The sequence below is a fragment of the Canis aureus genome, chromosome 33 (genome assembly GCF_053574225.1).
Source record: "Canis aureus isolate CA01 chromosome 33, VMU_Caureus_v.1.0, whole genome shotgun sequence".
NCBI lineage: Eukaryota > Metazoa > Chordata > Mammalia > Carnivora > Canidae > Canis > Canis aureus.
Genome location: NC_135643.1, coordinates 35,589,725 through 35,606,184, shown reverse-complemented (window position 1 = coordinate 35,606,184; position 16,460 = coordinate 35,589,725). Strand labels below are relative to the sequence as shown.

General features: G+C 37.4%; 1 long non-coding RNA gene across 1 annotated transcript in view; it reads right to left on the bottom strand.

Moving 5' to 3' along the window:
• Positions 1 to 2,618: 2,618 nt before the first annotated feature.
• Positions 2,619 to 16,460, bottom strand: part of LOC144304271 (uncharacterized) — a 56,550-nt gene continuing 42,708 nt past the window's right edge. Inside the window, exon 3 of the long non-coding RNA XR_013371194.1 lies at positions 2,619 to 3,480. This is a non-coding gene — a long non-coding RNA (uncharacterized LOC144304271). The remainder of the gene's footprint in view (positions 3,481 to 16,460) is intronic.

Sequence of the window (16,460 nt, the reverse complement as noted above, 5' to 3'; positions counted from 1 at the left end):
TCCCAGTCCCAAACTTCTGGCAATTAGTAACCATAGTATACTCTTAAATTTTCATCACCCAATGTGTTTAAACCACTTAGAATCATATGACTCCTCATTTATTTATTTATTTATTTATTTATTTATTTATGATTTATTTATTTACTTAAGATAGAGAGAGAGGTAGAGACACAGGCAGAGGGAGGAGCAGGCTCCATGCCAGGAGCCCGATAAGGGACTCGATCCCCGGTCTTCAGGATTGCGCCCCGTGCCAAGGCAGGCACTAAACTGCTGAGCCACCCAGGGATCCCCTCGCCTTTATTTAAGTGGAGTTATTTTTCCCCAAATTTTTGAAACTGCATATGCTAATGAAAAAAAAATTCTACATTACCAATATTCTTGATTCATTATGTTTCAAATATAAATTATTTGTAATAGATATTAATTCTGAGGAGGTAAAAATTACAACAGATATGAATAAATTTAACCAATTATTTTCATATATATAATTTACTACTTCATAAGGGAATTTTAAGTTATTTAGACAGTTTTTGTTCTTAAGGGTACACATTTGCCCTGTCAGATGTATGGGAGGATAGTACAAATCATGGGAGAGGGAGATCATACTGTGGTAAGTTTATTACGTTTTATGTAACATGGTATAATATTACTTAAAGTAATATTACTTAATAAATCAATATTAGATATTGAATAAAAAATTGTCAATGAATCAAAACATAGATGGAAAACTTGGAGGAGAAAACATAGTGTATTAACTTCAAACAAAATGTTATAATTTAATATAATCATGAGGAATTGCATTTAATATATTTTATCTCAACATGCCAATTAAATGATTGCATAGATTGCAGACTCAATTATGTGCCATCTCATAGGAACACAGCTTAAATAGAAACACATTGATAGGGAACCCTGGGTGGCGCAGCAGTTTAGCGCCTGCCTTTGGCCCAGGGTGCGATCCTGGAGACCCGGGATTGAATCCCACGTCGGGCTCCCGGTGCATGGAGCCTGCTTCTCCCTCTGCCTGTGTCTCTGCCTCTCTCTCTCTCTCTCTCTCTCTCTGTGACTATCATAAATAAATAAAAAATTTAAAAATTTTTTAAAAAAAGAAACACATTGATATATAAAATTTAAGATGAAAAAGGTAGACTTTTCAAAAAAACAACTTCAAAAACTATTCAAAAGAACACATGAGCAGCTCTATTCATATTAGTAATAACAGACAATACAAGGAACTATTATCAGAGATAAAAGAGACATTACATCATGGAATGAATAAGTCATAGGGATAAAAAGCACAGCATAGAAAATATAGTCAGTGGTATTGTCATAGCATTATTTGGTGACAGATGGCAGCTACACTTGTAGTGAGCACTGCATAATATATAGACTTGTCAAATCACTATGTTGTACACTTGTAACTAATGTAACATTGTGTGTCAACTATATGTCAATCAAAAAGAAATATAATGACAAAGTAATCATTTCACCAAAAATACATAATAAAGCTTAATATTTATACATTTAGCAAAATAGCTTCAAAGTACATGAAGCAAAAAAGAAATAACTGAGCCACAATATAGATAAATTCAAACTTATAGTTGGGAATTTTAACACTTATATCTGCAGTTGATGGAATGAGTAGGCAAGATCATCGGTAAGGATAAAAAAAACTCTGAAAAAGGCTCTCAACCAATTTTATATAATGACATTTGCAGAAAGCTACAAATGACAGCAGAATGTGTTTTCATTCACAGAGACCACATACTGGTCCGTTAAATAAACCAACAACCATGTTGAGGTGGAATTAGAGATTGAGCTTTTTGAGAATAGAAGTAACCATAAAGAAAGTCTAAAGATCTGTTCACAAAGAGGTAAAATTTAGCAGTAGGAGAGAAAGATGGAGAAAGGCCATTGAGACAATATCACATAATCACTTGTAAGACAGATATTTAATTTGGATATTTATGTGAGACATGAGTAAAGAGAATAGAAACCTCATGTAAGTGATGATTTAAATTAGTAATTTGGCTATGTTTGTTATTTTGAAAGATTATGGGGGCCAGTTAAACAGTTTTGAGATCTGCAACTATGATAGGCAGAATAATGGCCCCCAAATCTCCACACTCTTTTATAGGCTCCTGTATGTAAAATAATATGTAAAATATTATGTAATATATGTAATATATATGTAATATAATGTATGTAATGTAATGTATGTAATATATGTAATATAATATGTAAAATAATATGGTAAAAGAGAATTAAGGTTGTGAACATAATTAAGTTTGCTAATCAGTTGACTTTAAAATGGGCAGATTAGGATGATCCAGGTGGTCTGATTGTAATTACAAATGTCCTCAAAGTAGAAAAGGGAAGTAGAAGAGTCAGAATCAGAAGATATATGATGATGGAAGCAAGAGCAGAGTGACACAATGTGAAAAGATTTGATCCACTCTTGCTGGCTTTGAAAATGGAGGGAGGGGGCAGTCCTGGTGGCCCAGCAGTTTAGCGCCGCCGTCAGCCCAGGGCCTGATCCTGGAGACCTGGGATCGAGTCCCACATCGGTCTCCCTGCATGGAGCCTGCTTCCCCCTCTGCCTGTGTCTCTGCCTCTCTTTCTCTCTCTGTGTCTCTCATGAATCAATAAATAAAATCTTAAAAAAAAAAAAAAATGGAGGGAGGGAGTCTGGGAATGCAAGTGGTCTCCAGAGGCTTGAAAGACAAACAGATTATCTCCAAAAGCTTTTCAAAAGGAACACAAGTCAGCTGAATTTTTGATCTTAGGACAGTAAAATCAACTTTGTACTTCAGATGTACAGAAACATAACTGAAGAGTCTGGCACTTGACTAAAAGTCTACGTATAATTTTTCAGGACTGATTACAGGCAGTTACAAAAGTTTTACTGGGCAGGTTTCATGAAGAAAGTGGCCTTCCTACAACAAACACTGGGCACAGCCAGTGCATTTCAGTGTCTGAAGGGAAATGCAGTTAAGGACTCAAGTAATCTTGGCTGGTTATGCTCTTCTACATATATGTTCCTAGTTTAAATGCCTTCATTCTCAGGTGTCTTTAATTGAGACCTTCAGTAAAGATCCTCTTCAGGAACTTCTTATGTGGGGGGAGGAGGGAGAAATCTTGAAGATCTTTTCTCTCACTGTAACGCAGTACTCGGTACTTTTGCATTCCTAGTCCTCTCTCTCAAGGGACAGATTCCAGGGCCCATAAAACTGCTGAACCCTTTTCTAGAGAGTTCCTCAATAGTGAGATGACACCCACATCTGCATCAATTCTTCTGACTCTAGACAGGTGCAAAACTCCACAGGGAAAAAGACAGGGGATCCATATTTTCCCAAGTTGCAGCCTCTTACATCATCATAATAAAAGATTAAAGACTTATCTCTTTCCTTCTTGGCTTGTTGCTTGAATCAGCTACTCCAACACCTGGCAGCTCAGCTCTCTTCCAATTTAGCTGAGATCCTGATAATAAGGTAATACATTTGTGTTATTTTAAGCCACAAAGTTTGTGGTAATTTGTTACAGTGGCAATAGAATTCTAATACAGCAATAAAATACAACTTTATCATTATTCAATTAGAAATTATACCATTTAAAATATTTGGCTTGTTTTTAAGAGACTATATATATATTTAAGATTTTATTTATTTATTCATGACACACACACACACAGAGGCAGAGACATAGGCAGAGGGAGAAGCGGGCTCCATGCAGGGAGCCTGACGTGGGACTTGATCCCAGGTTCCTAGGATCAAGCCCAGGGCTGAAGGCAGTGCTAAACCACTGAGCCACCCGGGCTGCTCCTTAAGGAAATATATTAAATAATCTCTATTGCTTAAACACATTTGGATATATTCTTGATCAGGTATCATGTTTTTTTCCAGTATCAGAAGTCTTTCAAGATAACTAAAATAAGAAATTTTAGGACAAATTCCTTACCAGCAGTATGAGTAATTATGTGGAGTGTCTCTCAAGTAACATAATCATAATTATTAAAAAGTATGTAAGACGAGCTATTTAAAGTATCTGGGAGTAAGGATGAAATCTTACTACTTAACAATGGCATAGATGGAGTTAAAGAGTATTAGGTTAAACAAATCAAAATAAGTCAGAGAAAGACAAACACCATAGGATTTCACTCATATGTGGAATTTAAGAAACAAAAAAAATGAGCAAAGGAGAAAAAGAGGAAAAAGACTCTCAACTATAGAGAACAAATTGATGGTTACCAGAAGGGAGGTGGGTGGGGTGATGGGTGGAATAGGTGATGGGGATTAGGAGTACACTTGCTCTGATGAGCACCAAGTGTTGTAAGAAAGTATTAAATCACATATTGTACACTTAAAACTAATATTACACTATATTTTAACTAACAAATTGAAATAAAAACTTATAAAAAAGAAGAAAGTATCTGGAAACTATCTGAAGGTGATATAGCAAAGGAAGAAATATTTAATCAAGAAAATGTATTAAATCTTATTAAGAACAGTGATGGTCTATGCATTTGAGTCGTGGTGGGCTTTTCACTCCACCATTTCAGCATAACCAACTCTGGGCAGTGGTGTCCAAGAAGACAGGACTTTCTTTTCTTCCAGCTACTAGTCCAAAGCTGATGACTCTCCTGTAGAGGCAGGCCACCAGCATTTCTCATTGCCATCAGCCTCATGTTTCAAAAACTCTAATCCAGGCAAGAGTAGCTGAAAGTTTGCCTCCTCCACAGAGCACCTGATCATAAGACAAAAGCTCTGCCTTGGGCAGAGAATAGTGAATCTTCGCTGCCTTTGTTTTAGACTGTTTACAAGGTAGAGGGTGCATGTTGGGTAAGACTACCTAAGAAAACCAGAGGCTGATGTTCCAGCATAATTCTCTACTTTTAAAGCTAGAGTGTCAGTCAGAGAGAGAACCAGGGAAAGAGACAACTAAAAAAAAAGCTCCCCTAGGGTCTAAATAACATTTTTTAAATGTTAAAAGACAAAGACAAAAGGAAATCTTAAAGCAGAAAGAGAAATACCTTCATTACATATAAGAAAACTTTGATGAAAGTAATACCTGATTTATCACTAGAAATGATAGAGGCCAAAGATTGTAGCATAACATTCATAGTGCACAGAGAAGGAAAACTGTTGGTACAGAGTACAATATTCAGCAAAATTATCTTTCAAAACAGAAGGCAAAACTCTGGGAAACAATATGGAGTTCCCTCCAAAAGTTAAAATAGAACTACCCTACATTCTAGAAATCACACTAGTGGGTACTTACCCAAAGAATACAAAAATACAGATTCAAAGGGATATAAGCACCCCAATGTTTATAGCAGCATTATCAACAATAGCCAAACTATGGAAAGAGTCCAAATGTCCATAGACTGATGAATGGATAAAGAAGAGGTGGTATTAGGGGCACCTATGTGTCTCAGGCAGTTAAGCCTCTGACTATTGGTTTCCATTCAGTTCATGATCTCAGGATCCTGGGAGCAAGCCCTGCATCAGGATCTGGGCTTGGCAGGGAGTCTGCTTCTCTGCTTCTCTCTCCCTCTGCTCCTCCCCCCACTCACTCTTTCCCTCAATCTCTCTCTCTCTTTCTCTCTCACTCTCAAATAAATAAATACATTGTTTTTAAAAAGAAGAATATATGTATATACTACTATATGTATATATATGTATATGTATATATGTATATATGTATAGGGATATTTTTCAGCCATCACAAAGAATGAAATCTTGCCATTTGCAACTATGTGGATGGAGCTAAAGTATATTATGCTAAGCAAATAAGTCAGAGAAAGACAAATACCATGTGATTTCCCTTGTATGTGGAATTTAAGAAACAAAACAGATGAATATAGGGGAAAGGGAAAAAAATGAAATAGGGAGGAAAATCATAAGAGACTTTTAATTATAGAGGAAAACTGGGTTACTGAAGGGAGGTGGGCAGGAGAATGAGCTAAATGGGTGATGGTTATTAAGGAGGGCACTTGTGATGAGTACTGGATGTTGTACAGTTGTGCAGAAGAGATGAAAACAGTAAATTCTACTCCTGAAACTAACATTACACTACATGTTAACTGATAAATATTTAAATAAAAACTTGAAAAAATGGAAAATAAAAAAAAAATACTTAAATGTCAAAAAAATGTCAAGGCAACCCATCAGGAAGATTAACAATTACAAAAATATATGCACATAAAACCAAAGCCTCTAAATATATGAAGATTGAGGGATATACAAAATACATGGCAAAATTGAGGGAGATGGATGACCCAATAATAGTTGATTTCATCATCCAATTTTAAATTGGTAATTGGACAATAGACAAGATCAACAAAGAAATAGAAGACCTAACAAGCCTTTAAATTATAACTATAAACTACAAAGTAGAAGAGACATCAATAAAAAATATTGAATAGAGATTGGTCTCAAGTATACATGGAGCATAGTACAGAATAGACCAAATCCTAGTCCATGAAACAAGTTTCAATTAATTTAAAATTTCAATTAATTTAAAGGACAATACGATGTATATTCTCACACCACAAGACTATGGAGTTAAAAATGCACAGCAAATAAAAACAAAAATTCAAAACTATGTGATTATTACATAACACATTTCTAAATAACCAATGGTTGATGAGGAAATCATAAGAAAAAATTAGAATATACTTTGAGATGAAAAGGGATACATACATACCAAAACTTGAGTTGCAACTAAATGAACGCTCATAGATAAAATTATAGCTGTATGTCCATATATTAAAAAGATCTACCCCCCCACACATTATAGCAGGATATCGCAAATTGAACTATTGAAATGATTTAGAAAATATGTAAGCATTTGAATTAGATATGAAAATGCAGGACACCATTATTATCAACAATACGCAAAGTTATCTATTTGATGTGATTTTAAAGATTGTTTAAGGTAATCACTCTTTTCCCCCCAATATATTTTACCCAATGTAACAATAAGAATTGCTAAAGTGAAACTCAACATATAATTTAATTCTTGTAAATACCTAATAAGAAAAACTTATCTGAAACACCAAAGTGTAGCCAAAGATATTTTCCACTTGTTATTATAAGCATGTGAAATAAGTTGCATTTTATAAATATATATTTCTGAAATCTCACAACTCCTTTTATAAATAAGCTAAGAACAGAAACATCTCAAAAATTATTTTGATTTTTGGAGGGGACAGATCTGTTGGTTCACAGCCTGGGGAGTTTGGATGAAATTCAAAAGTAGCCCCTTTATGCTGAGGGCAAGAAGAAACTGACGAAAGAATCCATTCCAGAATGTGACATGGCAGTTTTAATAAGAAAGGGAATTTACTTAAGAGATGTGTTCTCTGTGGCCACAAGACAAGAAGATCTCTGAGCCTTCCTGATAGAATCTTGAGATCTTATGTAGAGACCTTAATGGGGTTCAGTCACATATCCAGACCAGGCGGTTTCAATTACACATTGCTCTCTCAAAGCTGCATTCATGAAACGGCTCACTTATGGAATGAAGGGTGGATTTCATGTTCCTAGGAAGGGGGAGAACAGTAAGTAGACTTTGATTGACCATGTCCAATGCATGAGTCAACTGGACGGAAGTCATGTCCTCTTGATAATTTCTTCCAACAAGATTTGCGTGACTATATACTGTTCTACTTTCATCATTCTATGTTTATAAGAAACATGTTTATTTTGAAACTGAGCTAAAAAAAACACTCTGTGGTTTCCATGTTTCCTTCGGGGAGAAATAGAATGTCTTTGCTGGATTCTTCTAATATTTTAATAGACCACTGAATAATGAAAACATATTTTCAAACTTGAAAATTGTATTATGCTCAAGAACATGTGGGTAGCTCCTTAATTAATACTTTATCAGTAAAAACATTTTGCAAATACATATTCAGATTTAATAATCATTATAGACATGGCTTTCTTTAATGATATAGAAACAAAAGGTGGGGATCCCTGGGTGGCGCAGTGGTTTGGTGCCTGCCTTTGGCCCAGGGCACCATCCTGGAGACCCGGGATCGAATCCCACATCGGGCTCCCCGCATGGAGCCTGCCTCTCCCTCTGCCTGTGTCTCTGCCTCTCTCTCTCTCTCTGTGTCTCTCATAAATGAATAAATAAAATATTAAAAAAAAAACTTTAAAAAAAAAAAAAGAAACAAAAGGTTTATTTTATTTTTCCCTAAGGTTATTGGATCACTCCATCATCATATTTTTTTAAATGACTGTTTTTTTTTCCTTGTCTGTTAAAAAAAACAAAATTCATATATATATACATGTAAATCTATTTCTGAACAACCTCTTTGGTTCCAGTGATCTATTTTGTATTGATGACAAAATGACACCACTTTAATAGAGTGTAATAGTAAGTTTTGAAATCTGGTAGAATAAATTTTCCAACTTGAATTTTCCTCCAGATTGTCTAGGCTCTTCTAGATCAATTTTATTTATATATAAATTTAGAATCATTTTATAAATTTTCACAAAAATGAAGCCGTTTTAAGCTGAGATTGTGTTGACTCAGTATAACAATGCGAGGAGAACTGACATCTAGCAATAGTCATTAATAAATATACATGATATACAACTGCATTTAATTGTCTATTAATTTGTCAGCAACATAATCTGAATATATTTGACTCTTCTTTGATAATTAATAGTGCACATTTGACTTCTTCCTTGCCAATCTTGATGCCTTATATTTCTTCTTGACTGGTTGCTGAAGATAGGACTTCTTCCTGACCTTAGGGGTCTTTACTAATATATTCACTTACTTTTACTTTTGAGAGCTATTTAGATAGGTACAGAATTCTAGGTTGGTAATGTGCAGACATGGTTGTTGTTGCTGTTGTTGTCATTTTCAGTACTTTAAATACATCATTCCAGTGTCTACACTCCTAAGATTTTCTGTAAAGAAAAACCATCAATATTTCTTTTTTTTTCCATCAATATTTCTATTGTCACTTTGAAATTACTGTGTCTTATAACTCCGGCTGCTTATAAGTTTGCTTGTGTATTTGATTTTCAGTATTTTGCTTTGATATATCTAGATGTGAATTACTTTGTGTTTACCTTTTTTAATATTCAAGATTCTTGAATTTGTTGGCCATGATATTTATCATTCCTTAAACAGTTCCATACTTAACCGTTCAAATATGGCTTCTGTCTCATTCTTTTCATCATCTCCTTTTTATTTATTTGTTTGTTTTTTTAAACAGCTGGTGGTTTGCTTGTTTACTGTGAGGTTCCTTTACTTCCTGCCCTTGCTTATGCCCGTGGCTTTCTTTTTTTTATATATATAAATTTATTTTTTATTGGTGTTCAATTTGCCAACATATAGAATAACACCCAGTGCTCATCCCCTCAAGTGCCCCCCTCAGTGCCCGTCACCCAGTCACCCCCACCCACTGCCCACCTCCCTTTCCACCACCCCTAGTTTGTTTCCCAGAGTTAGGAGTCTCTCAAGTTCTGTCTCCCTTTCTGATATTTCCCACTCATTTTTTCTCCTTTCCCCTTTATTCCCTTTCACTATTTTTTATATTCCCCAAATGAATGAGACCATATAATGTTTGTCCTTCTCTGATTGATTCATTTCACTCAGCATAATACCCTCTAGTTCCATCCACATCGAAGCAAATGGTGGGAATTTGTCGTTCCTAATGGCTGAGTAATATTCCATTGTATACATAAACCACATCTTCTTTATCCATTCATCTTTCGATGGACACCGAGGCCCCTTCCACAGTTTGGCTATTGTGGACATAGCTGCTAGAAACATCGGGGTGCAGGTATCCTGGCGTTTCATTGCATCTGTATCTTTGGGGTAAATCCCCAACAGTGCAATTGCTGGGTCATAGGGCAGGTCTATTTTTAACTCGTTGAGGAACCTCCACACAGTTTTTCAGAGTGGCTGCACCAGTTCACATTCCCACCAACAGTGTAAGAGGGTTCCCTTTTCTCCACATCCTCTCCAACATTTGTGGTTTCCTGCCTTGTTAATTTGCCCCATTCTCACTGGTGTGAGGTGGTATCTCATTGTGGTTTTGATTTGTATTTCCCTGATGGCAAGTGATGCAGAGCATTTTCTCATGTGCATGTTGGCCATGTCTATATCTTCATCGGTGAGATTTCTCTTCATGTCTTTTGCCCATTTCATGATTGGATTGTTTGTTTCTTTGGTGTTGAGTTTAATAAGTTCTTTATAGATCTTGGATACTAGCCCTTTATCTGATTTGTCATTTGCAAATATCTTCTCCCATTCTGTAGGTTGTCTTTGAGTTTTGTTGACGGTATCCTTTGCTGTGCAAAAGCTTCTTATCTTGATGAAGTCCCAATAGTTCATTTTTGCTTTTGTTTCCCTTGCCTTCGTGGATGTATCTTGCAAGAAGTTACTGGCTGTCCACAGAGGGGTTTCATTTGGGGCTGCACAACGTTGAAAATAGCTTTTTAATTAGTTGCCACATTTAAGCTTCGGGTGATTTTCATGTTAAAAAAAACTCAACAACAACAACAACAACAACAACAACAAAAACTCAACAACAAACCAAACCACTTAACCTCAGTGGAAAAATCAGAACATCTTGTGACCACTAGGTATTTTTGCATAGCGTTCAGCTGTAGCCAGTGGTGGCTACTGGTTGCCTAATAGCAGTCCCTCCTAGTCCCACCTGCCAGCTTTGCTCAAGTGTGCTTCCTGCCTGGCCCCCTGGCAGGTGCAAGTCCGATTCCTTAACAGAAGCAGGTTTCTCTCTCAACAGGGGGCCTTATCCAAATTTGGGAGGCCAGCTACTCACCCTTCCAGCCTTTGTGCGAGCATTTCCCTCTAAGGAAGCACTTAATGGCCCTCCCACCCAACAGACTTGGCATACACATTTTACATCATTTAATTTTACAGTTACGTACATCTTAACAAGATATGCCAGAAACAAAAATAAACTCTTAACGAACAGGCACGAACCAGGGGACTGGCTGCAGTGGAGAAAACCTTTAGAAAATGTGTACAAAATATTCCAGAGTAATAGTAAGATTACATTCATGAAACTGAGCTGCAAAAGAATGTCTAGGAGAAACACTGGACAAAAAGTAACAGGAAATGTAAAAACAGAGAAGCAAAGAACATTTTAAATTTAAGTATTTAAAATCTAGGTTGCCAGACATATGGGAATCTCAAAGTTACAGTGCTGCTACACTATTAGTTTTAAATTATAAAAGTTAAAAAAAATCAGGAGATTGGAATAAATATTTAATATAAGAGAACAGAGTCAAAGCATCTCATATAAGCATACAAAAATGACCACATTTTAGATATGGTCAATATGGTCTTGAAAATTTCCCATTGGGTCAGATAAAGTGGCTATGATTTTTCAGTGTAGCAAACCAATGTGGGAGCAGGACAATGGGTTTGCATATCATAGAGTTATGAGAAGAAAATAACTGCAGATTGTGATAACTCAAGTACCCTTTTAACAATTTATCACAGTGCTAATGATATGGAAGAGGGAAAGTTTAGGTAAGTAGAGGAATTAAAATTGAGAATATTCCCCCTTTTTAGTGATACATTGGATAATTTTGATATAATACAGGTTTTTGTTTTGTTTTGTTTTTTAAGTGGGTTCCATGTTGACCTGAGCTGAGATCAAGAGGCAGATGCTTAGCCAACTTAGCCACCCAGGCACACCGATATAATCTAGTTTTTTAAAAGAAAAAATTCTTAATAGCTTAGAAACTATTTTTTACTTTTTGTGTATATTCAATTAAATGGTTCATACTACACAGTTTAAAAACAGCTTTAAGGAATACATAATATATTTAATGATTATTAAGCCTTTGAACAAAAGGCAACATTTTAAGTCAATTCATGCATTATTTCAAGATCAATTACCTTATTGTGTCATTATTTAATGCACTTTTCCATGTATGTTTGTTATTCTGTTACTGACACCAAAGACATTAACCAAAGTGTCTTAGTCACTTTGAGAAATTACTTTGTCCTAATTTTTATCTAGTTCATATAGTGTTAGATGAGGCATATGGTAGGCTACTAACAGAGGAGAGTTTCTTACTCTGACTTATCCATAATTGTTGCTTGTCAACACTAGCATCTGTAGCTTTCACTGATTGAACATATTTTTTCCAAAGAAAAGTGAAGTAACAAATCCCACAAGATCAACCATGTCTAATGAGAATATCACCCTTTTACATTAAGATTTACCTCCAATACAATTATCTTATGTCATTGTGGCTTACTGCAATATGTTATAAATATCTTGTTATTGAAAAGACATAGCATTTTTCTAATTATATTTTAAATGAATTAATAGTGTCTATAAAATCACGTCTTCTTTTTTATTTATTGGTGTTCAATTTGCCAACATATAGCATAACACCCAGTGCTCATCCCATCAAGTGCCCCCCTCAGTGCCCATCACCCAGTCACCCCCACCCCCTGCCCACCTCCCTTTCCACCACCCCTTGTTCGTTTCCCAGATTTAGGAGTCTCTCATGTTCTGTCTCCCTTTCTGATATTTCGCACTCATTTTTTCTCCTTTCCCCTTTATTCCCTTCCACTAAAAATTATGTCTTCTTTTATTAAGTTAGCATTCAGATTCATTACAACCTGTATTGTGTTCTCATACAACCTATTTTATTACCAAACAGATTTTCAACAGGGAATAGAATACAGTGTTGCAATCTAATATCTGTGTAAACTTGTGCATGAGATTTAATTTCTCAAGTCTATTTCATCAAACTTAAAAAGAGGATAATATCAGTCTTAAAAGAATATCCATCTTTATGTATTAAATAAACCCTTCATTGCTTATAGAAATCTATATTTTTGCCTCTAAAATGCCTTTTCTTGTACCAGTTTGTGTACCTGTAATAACTTTTACCTCTAGTATTTCTGCATATTTTTCTAAATCAAGACCAACAACAACCAAAAATGCTTTTTTTTTTTTCTTTTTTGGGGGGTATTCACAGGAATAAGTCCCCTTTCACTCATATTACTTTACACTGATGTCATTAAGCAATATAGAGTTACCAGTTTGCTTGGGTCAGCAATGATAGGGTAATGACAGGGTTTCCCATTTTGTATGACTCCAAATCTGCCTGCTAAGCTGTACTTTGGATAAGAGTTATCATGCATTAATTTTGACTTCTCTAATTAAATTGAGTTCTGATACTATGTCTTCCTATTGGTACATTATCCTCCATAAGTCTCTACGTATTTCCTGGAATGTTAATGTGACAAATAAATATTTCTTGAACTAATTTTTTTTTAAGCTTGTATTTCTGTATTCATGAGAGACACAGAGAGAAGCAGAGACATTGGCACAGGGAGAAGCAGGCTCCCTCGGGGCAGGGCAGGGCAGGAGGGGAGCCTGATGCAGGACTCAATCCCAAAACCCTGGGATTACGACCTGAACCAAAGGCAGACACTCAACCACTGAGTAACCCTGGTGCCCCTGAATATTTTTTATTTTGGTATCATAATTGACTTTATTTGGCATCATTAAACATGTTAAAAACCTTTTTGTCATTCTTCCAAAATATGGGGTTGGAATCTCCATATCAGAAAGCCCTCTTCCCATACTTAAATTAAGTTTAAGTAGTTTGTATGAATGAGTGCTATAATAAAAAAGATTGTAAATTAAGAGATAAAATAATATCTAATTCCATATCATAAGAACTCTTCTAAATTCAGCAGATACAGAAGTTAGCTAACTAACCAGGCAAGCAAGTGAGCTTGTTTCCTTGATCTTATAGTAAAGTGAAGTAGTTTGGTATTTAAGAAGTTAAATACCAACACAGAAAAAATGGTAAATTTAATTAAATTGAGAGGAGGGGCAGGATGGCGTAAGAGTAGGGTCCCCAAATCACTTGTCCCCACCAAATTACCTAGATAACCTTCAAATCATCCTGAAAATCTGCGAATTCAGCCTGAGATTTAAAGAGAGACCAGCTGCAATGCTACAGTGAGAAGAGTTCGCGCTTCTATCCAGGTAGGAAGACGGGGAAAAAGAAATAAAGAAACAAAGACCTCCAAGGGGGAGGGGCCCGCGAGGAGCCGGGCTGAGGCTGGGGCGAGTGTCCCCAGGACAGGAGAGCCCCGTCCCGGAGGAGCAGGAGCTGCACCGACCTTCCCGGGGGAAAGGGGCTCGCGGGGAGTTGGAGCAGGACCCAGGAGGGCGGGGATGCCCTCGGGCTCCGGGGACACTAACAGGCACCTGCGCCCCGGGAGATGCGCCGAGCTCCCTAAGGGCTGCAGCGCGCACGGGGGACCCGGAGCAGCTCGGGGGGCTCGGGGGCGGCTCCGCGGAGGGGGCTGCGGGGCGGGAGCGCGAATCCAACAGCGCAGGCTCCGGAGCACAGGGCGCCGGGACACAGCCCAGGATCCGGCCTCCCCCGGGACAGGCAGAGGCCGGGAGGGCCCAGGACAGCGAGGACGCTCCAGCCCCAGCAGAGCACATCAGCGGCCCTGCCCCGGAGCCTCCAGGCCCTGCAGACGGAGAGCTCCGGAGCTACTGCGGGGGCTGACTCCAGGGCTGCAGAGCTGGCCCCGCCACTGCGGTTGTTCCTCCTGGGGCCTCACGGGGTAAACACCCCCCACTGAGCCCTGCACCAGGAGGGGGCAGAGCAGCTCCCCCAAGTGCTAACACCTGAAAATCAGCACAACAGGCCCCTCCCCCAGAAGACCAGCTGGACGGACAAGTTCCAGGAGAAGTCAAAGGGCTTAAAGTATACAGAGTCAGAAGATACTCCCCCTTGGTTTGTTTTTTTTTTTTCTTTTTGATTTGTTTGCTTCCCCCACGCCCTTTTTTCCTTTCTTTCCTTTTCTTTCTCTTTTTCTTCTCTTTTTTCCTTTTTTCCTTCCTTTGTTCTTTTTTCTTTTTCTCTTTTCTTTCCTTTTTTCTCTCTCTCTTTTTCTCCTTTTCCCAATACAACTTATTTTTGGCCACTCTGCACTGAGCAAAATGACTAGAAGGAAAACCTCACCTCAAAAGAAAGAATCAGAAACAGTCCTCTCTCCCACAGAGTTACAAAATCTGGATTACAATTCAATGTCAGAAAGCCAATTAGAAGCTCTATTATACAGCTACTGGTGGCTCTAGAAAAAAGCATAAAAGACTCAAGAGACTTCATGACTGCAGAATTTAGATCCATTTAGGCAGAAATTAAAAATCACTTGAATGAGATGCAATCTAAACTAGAAGTCCTAACGATGAGGGTTAATGAGGTGGAAGAAGGAGTGAGTGACATAGAAGACAAGTTGATGGCAAAGAGGGAAACTGAGGAAAAAAGAGACAAACAATTAAAAGACCATGAAGATAGAATAAGGGAAATAAGCGACAGCCTGAGGAAGAAAAACTTATATTTAATTGGTGTTCCCGAGGGCGCCGAAAGGGCCAGAGGGCCAGAATATGTATTTGAACAAATCCTAGCTGAAAACTTTCCTAATCTGGGAAGGGAAACAGGCATTCAGATCCAGGAAATAGAGAGATCCCCCCCCTAAAATCAATAAAAACCGTTCAACACCTCGACATTTAATAGTTAAGCTTGCAAATTCCAAAGATAAAGAGAAGATCCTTAAAGCAGCAAGAGACAAGAAATCCCTGACTTTTATGGGGAGGAGTATTAGGGTAACAGCAGACCTCTCCACAGAGACCTGGCAGGCCAGAAAGGGCTGGCAGGATATATTCAGGGTCCTAAAGGAGAAGAACATGCAACCAAGAATACTTTATTCAGCAAGGCTCTCATTCAAAATGGAAGGAGAGATAAAGAGCTTCCAAGACAGGCAGGAACTGAAAGAATACATGACCTCCAAACCAGCTCTGCAAGAAATTTTAAGGGGGACTCTTAAAATTCCCCTTTAAGAAGAAGTTCAGTGGAACAATCCACAAAAACAAGGACTGAATAGATATCATGATGACACTAAACTCATATCTCTCAAGAGTAACTCTGAACGTGAACGGGCTTAATGACCCCATCAAAAGGCGCAGGGTTTCAGACTGGATAAAAAAGCAAGACCCATCTATTTGCTGTCTACAAGAGACTCATTTTAGAGAGAGGGACACCTACAGCCTGAAAATAAAAGGTTGGAGAACCATGTACCATTCAAATGGTCCTCAAAAGAGAGCATGGGTAGCCATCCTTATGTCAGATAAACTAAAATTTACCCCGAAGACTGTATTGAGAGATGAAGAGGGACACTATATCATACTTAAAGGATCTATCCAACAAGAGGACTTAACAATCCTCAATATATATGCCCCGAATGTGGAAGCTGCCAAATATATAAATCAATTAATAACCAAAGTGAAGAAATACTTAGATAATAATACACTTATACTTGGTGACTTCAATCTAGCTCTTTCTACCCTCGATAGGTCTTCTAAGCACAACATCTCCAAAGAAATGAGAGCTTTAAATGATACACTGGAC